The 6,332-nt window shown below is 41.6% G+C and overlaps 1 non-coding gene across 1 annotated transcript; it reads left to right on the forward strand.

The window, feature by feature from the left end:
- Positions 1-5,569: 5,569 nt before the first annotated feature.
- On the forward strand, positions 5,570-5,677 carry LOC112798560 (small nucleolar RNA R71). Its single transcript, XR_003200168.1, has one exon. It is a non-coding gene; the product is annotated as a small nucleolar RNA R71 (small nucleolar RNA).
- Positions 5,678-6,332: the final 655 nt, after the last annotated feature.

Here is a 6,332-nt window from a genome sequence, read left to right on the forward strand (position 1 = left end):
ACCATAGACAAGGTTTAGACCTTCCGGATTCTCTTGAATGCCACCATCAGTTCTAGCCTATACCACGAAGATTCCGGTTAAAGAATCCAAGAGATATCCACCCAATCTAAGGTAGAATGGAGGTGGTTGTCAGGCACACGTTCATAGATGAGAATGATGATGAGTGTCACGGATCATCACATTCATCAAGTTGAAGAACAAGTGATATCTTGGAACAAGAACAAGCGGAATTGAATAGAAGAACAATAGTAATTGCATTAATACTCGAGGTACAGCAGAGCTCCACACCTTAATCTATAGTGTGTAGAAACTCCACCGTTGAAAATACATAAGAACAAGGTCTAGGCATGGCCGAATGGCCAGCCTCCCAATGAGGGTTCAATCATAAAAACATGATCAAAAGATTAAAATATAATAGTAAAAGGTCCTACTTATAGAGAACTAGTAGCCTAGGGTTTACAGAGATGAATAAATGACATAAAAATCCACTTCCGGGCCCACTTGGTGTGTGCTTGGGCTGAGCATTGAAGCATTTTCGTGTAGAGACTCTTCTTGGAGTTAAACACCAGCTTTTATGCCAGTTTGGGCGTTTAACTCCCACTCTTGTGCCAGTTCCGGCGTTTAACGCTGGAAATCTTGAGGGTGACTTTGAACGCCGGTTTGGGCCATCAAAACTTGGGCAAAGTATGGACTATCATATATTGCTGGAAAGCCCAGGATGTCTAATTTTCAACGCCGTTGAGAGCGCGCCAATTGGGCTTCTGTAGCTCCAGAAAATCCACTTAGAGTGCAGGGAGGTCAGAATCCAACAGCATCTGCAGTCCTTTTCAGTCTCTGAATCAGATTTTTGCTCAGGTCCCTGAATTTCAGCCAGAAAATACCTGAAATCACAAAAAAACACACAAACTCATAGTAAAGTCCAGAAAAGTAAATTTTAACTAAAAACTAACTAGATCATACCAAAAACATACTAAAAACAATGCCAAAAAGCGTACAAATTATCCGCTCATCACAACACCAAACTTAAATTGTTGCTTGTCCTCAAGCAACTGAAAATCAAATAAGATAAAAAGAAGAGAATATGCAATGAATTCCAAAAACATCTATGAAGATCAGCATTAATTAGATGAGCGGGACTTTTAGCTTTTTGCCTCTGAATAGTTTTGGCATCTCACTCTATCCTTTGAAATTCAGAATGATTGGCTTCTTTAGGAACTCAGAATCTAGATAGTGTTATTGATTCTCCTAGTTAAGTATGATGATTCTTGAACACAGCTACTTATTACCACCGGATACATACATGCCACAGACACATAATTGGGTGAACCTTTTCAGATTGTGACTCAGCTTTGCTAAAGTCTCCAATTAGAGGTGTCCAGGGTTCTTAAGCACACTCTTTTTGCCTTGGATCACAACTTTATTTCTTTCTTTTCTCTCTTTTTTTTCGTTTTCTCTCCTCTTTTTTTTCGTTTTTTTTTTTGAATCACTACTTTTTCTTGCTTCAAGAATCATTTTAATGATTTTCAGATCCTCAGTAACATTTCTCCTTTTTCATCATTCTTTCAAGAGCCAACATTCATGAACCACAAATTCAAAAGACATATGCACTGTTTAAGCATACATTCAGAAAATAAAAACATTGCCACCACATCAAAATAATTAAACTGTTATAAAATTCAAAATTCATGCAATTCTTATCTTTTTCAATTAAAAACATTTTTATTTAAGAGAGGTGATGGATTCATAGGACATTCATAACTTTAAGGCATAGACACTAAGACACTAATGATCACAAGACACAAACATAGATAAACATAAGCACTAAAATTCGAAAAACAGGAAAATAAAGAACAAGGAAATTAAAGAACGAGTCCACCTTAGTGATGGCGGCTTGTTCTTCTTCTTGAAGATCCTATGGAGTGCTTGAGCTCCTCAATGTCTCTTCCTTGTCTTTGTTGCTCCTCTCTCATGATTCTTTGGTCTTCTCTAATTTCATGGAGGAGAATGGAATGTTCTTGGTGCTCCACCCTTAGTTGTCCCATGTTGGAACTCAATTCTCCTAGGGAGGTGTTTAGTTGCTTCCAATAGTTTTGTGGAGGAAAGTGCATCCCTTGAGGAATCTCAGGGATTTCATGATGAGTGGGATCTCTTGTGTGCTCCATCCTCTTCTTAGTGATGGGCTTGTCCTCATCAATGGGAATGTCTCCCTCTATGTCAACTCCAACTGAATAACAGAGGTGACAAATGAGATGAGGAAAGGCTAACCTTGCCAAGGTAGAGGACTTGTCCGCCACCTTATAAAGTTCTTGGGATATAACCTCATGAACTTCTATTTCTTCTCCAATCATGATGCTATGAATCATGATAGCCCGGTCTATAGTAACTTCGGACCGGTTGCTAGTGGGAATGATTGAGCGTTGTATAAACTCTAACCATCCTCTAGCCACGGGTTTGAGGTCATGCCTTCTCAATTGAACCGGCTTCCCTCTTGAATCTCTCTTCCATTGGGCGCCCTCTTCACAAATGACTGTGAGGACTTGGTCCAACCTTTGATCAAAGTTTACCCTTCTAGTGTAAGGATGTTCATCTCCTTGCATCATGGGCAAGTTGAATGCCAACCTTACATTTTTCGGACTAAAATCCAAGTATTTCCCCCGAACCATAGTAAGCCAATTCTTTGGATCCGGGTTCACACTTTGATCATGGTTCTTGGTGATCCATGCATTGGCATAGAACTCTTGAACCATTAAGATTCCGACTTGTTGAATGGGGTTGGTAAGAACTTCCCAACCTCTTCTTCGGATCTCATATCGGATCTCCGGATATTCACTCTTTTTGAGTGAAAAAGGGACCTCGGGGATCACCTTCTTCAAGGCCACAACTTCATAGAAGTGGTCTTGATGCACCCTTGAGATGAATCTCTCCATCTCCCATGACTCGGAGGTGGAAGCTTTTTCCTTCCCTTTCCTCTTTCTAGAGGTTTCTCCGGCCTTGGATGCCATAAATGGTTATGGAAAAACAGAAAGCAATGCTTTTACCACACCAAACTTAAAATGTTTGCTCGTCCTCGAGCAAAAGAAGAAAGAAGAGAGTAGAAGAAGAAGAAATGAGAAAGAAGGGAATGGCTTTTGTGTTCGGCCAAAAAGGGGAAGAAGTGGTGTTTAGGTTGTGTGAAAATGAAGGAGTGAAGATGGGTTTATATAGGAGTGGGGGAAGGGTGATGTTCGGCTATGTATGGGTGGGTTTGGGTAGGAAAGTGGTTTGAATTTGAATGGTGAGGTAGGTGGGGTTTTATGAAGGATGGATGTGAGTGGTGAAGAGAAAGATGGGATTTGATAGGTGAAGGGTTTTTGGGGAAGAGGTGTTGAGGTGATTGGTGAATGGGTGAAGAAGAGAGAGAGTGGTGGGGTAGGTGGGGATCCTGTGGGGTCCACAGATCCTGAGGTGTCAAGGAAAAGTCATCCCTGCACCAAATGGCATGCAAAATTGCGTTTTTAGCCAATTCTGGCGTTAAACGCCGGGCTGGTGCCCATTTTTGGCGTTTAACGCCAGCTTCTTACCCTTTTCTGGCGTTTAACGCCAGTCTGGTGCCCCTTTCTGGCGTTAAACGCCCAGAATGGTGCCAGACTGGGCGTTAAACGCCCATCTGCTAGCCTTACTGGCGTTTAAACGCCAGTAGGTTCGTCCTCCAGGGTGTGCTGTTTTTCTTCCTGTTTTTCTTTCTGTTTTTGCTTTTTTCATTGATTTTTTGACTTCTCATGATCATCAACCTACAGAAAACATAAAATAACAAAGAGAATAGATAAAATATAACATTGGGTTGCCTCCCAACAAGCACTTCTTTAATGTCAGTAGCTTGACAGTGGGCTCTCATGGAGCCTCACAGATGCTCAGAGCAATGTTGGAACCTCCCAACACCAAACTTAGAGTTTGAATGTGGGGGTTCAACACCAAACTTAGAGTTTGGTTGTGGCCTCCCAACACCAAACTTAGAGTTTGACTGTGGGGGCTCTGTTTGGCTTTGTTTTGAGAGGAGCTCTTCATGCTTCCTCTCCATGGTGACAAAGGGATATCCTTGAGCCTTAAACACAAGGGATTCTTCATTCACTTGAATGATCAATTCTCCTCTATCAACATCAATCACAGCCTTTGCTGTGGCTAGGAAGGGTCTTCCAAGGATAATGGATTCATCCATGCACTTCCCAGTCTCTAGGACTATGAAATCAGCAGGGATGTAATGGTCTTCAACTTTTACCAGAACATCCTCTACAAGTCCATAAGCTTGTTTTCTTGAGTTGTCTGCCATCTCTAGTGAGATTTTTGCAGCTTGCACCTCAAAGATCCCTAGCTTCTCCATTACAGAGAGAGGCATGAGGTTTACACTTGACCCTAGGTCACACAAGGCCTTCTTGAAGGTCATGGTGCCTATGGTACAAGGTATTGAAAACTTCCCAGGATATTGTCTCTTTTGAGGTAATTTCTGCCTAGACAAGTCATCTAGTTCTTTGGTGAGCAAAGGGGGTTCATCCTCCCAAGTCTCATTTCCAAATAACTTGTCATTTAGCTTCATGATTGCTCCAAGGTATTTAGCAACTTGCTCTTCAGTGACATACTCATCCTCTTTAGAGGAAGAATACTCATCAGAGCTCATGAATGGCAGAAGTAAGTCTAATGGAATCTCTATGGTCTTATTTTGAGCCTTAGATTCCCATGGTTCCTCATTGGGGAACTCATTGGAGGCCAGTGGACGTCCATTGAGGTCTTCCTCAGTGGCGTTCACTGCCTCTTCCTCCTCTCCAAATTCGGCCATGTTGATGGCCTTGCACTCTCCTTTTGGATTTTCTTCTGTATTGCTTGGAAGAGTACTAGGAGGGAGTTCAGTAATTTTCTTGCTCAGCTGACCCACTTGTGCCTCCAAATTTCTAATGAAGGACCTTGTTTCAGTCATGAAACTTTGAGTGGTTTTGATTAGATCAGAGACCATGGTTGCTAAGTCAGAAGTGTTCTGCTTAGAACTCTCTGTCTGTTGCTAAGAAGATGATGGAAAAGGCTTGCCATTGCTAAACCTGTTTCTTCCACCATTACTATTGTTGAAACCTTGTTGAGGTCTCTGTTGATCCTTCCATGAGAAATTTGGATGATTTCTCCATGAAGGATTATAGGTGTTTCCATAGGGTTCTCCCATGTAATTCACCTCTTCCATTGAAGGGTTCTCAGGATCATAAGCTTCTTCTTCAGATGAAGCCTCCTTAGTACTACCTGGTGCATTTTGCATTCCAGATAGACTTTGAGAAATCATATTGACTTGCTGAGTCAATATTTTGTTCTGAGCCAATATGGCATTTAGAGTGTCAATCTCAAGAACTCCTTTCTTCTGACTAGTCCCATTATTCACAGGATTCCTTTCAGAAGTGTACATGAATTGGTTATTTGCAACCATTTCAATCAGCTCTTGAGCCTCTGTAGGCGTCTTCTTCAGATGAAGAGATCCTCCAGCAGAGCTATCCAAAGACATCTTGGACAGTTCAGAGAGACCATCATAGAGAATACCTATGATGCTCCATTCAGAAAGCATATCAAAAGGACACTTTCTGATTAATTGTTTGTATCTTTTCCAAGCTTCATAGAGGGATTCTCCTTCCTTCTGTCTGAAGGTTTGGACTTCCACTCTAAGCTTACTCAATTTTTGAGGTGGAAAGAACTTTGCCAAGAAGGCATTGACTAGCTTTTTCCAAGAGTTCAGGCTTTCTTTAGGTTGTGAGTCCAACCATGTCCTAGCTCTGTCTCTTACAGCAAAAGGGAATAGCATAAGTTTGTAGACCTCAGGGTTAACCCCATTAGTCTTGACAGTGTCACAGATTTGCAAGAATTCAGCTAAGAACTGATGAGGATCTTCCAATGGAAGTCCATGGAATTTGCAATTCTGTTGCATTAGAGAAACTAATTGAGGCTTAAGCTCAAAGTTGTTTGCTCCAATGGCAGGGATAGAGATGCTTCTCCCATAGAAGTCGGGAGTAGGTGCAGTAAAGTCACCCAGCACCTTCCTTGCATTGTTGGCATTGTTGTTGTTTTCGGCTGCCATGGGTTCTTCTTCTTTGAAGATTTCTGTTAGGTCCTCTACAGAGAGTTTTGCTTTGGCTTCTCTTAGCTTTCGCTTCAAGGTCCTTTCAGGTTCAGGATCAGCCTCAACAAGAATGCTTTTGTCTTTGCTCCTGCTCATATGAAAGAGAAGAGAACAAGAAAATGTGGAATCCTCTATGTCACAGTATAGAGATTCCTTAAGGAGTCAGAGGAAAAGAAAAATGGAAGACAGAGGTAGAAAATTCGAACTT

This window comes from Arachis hypogaea, chromosome 4, assembly GCF_003086295.3.
Source record: "Arachis hypogaea cultivar Tifrunner chromosome 4, arahy.Tifrunner.gnm2.J5K5, whole genome shotgun sequence".
NCBI lineage: Eukaryota > Viridiplantae > Streptophyta > Magnoliopsida > Fabales > Fabaceae > Arachis > Arachis hypogaea.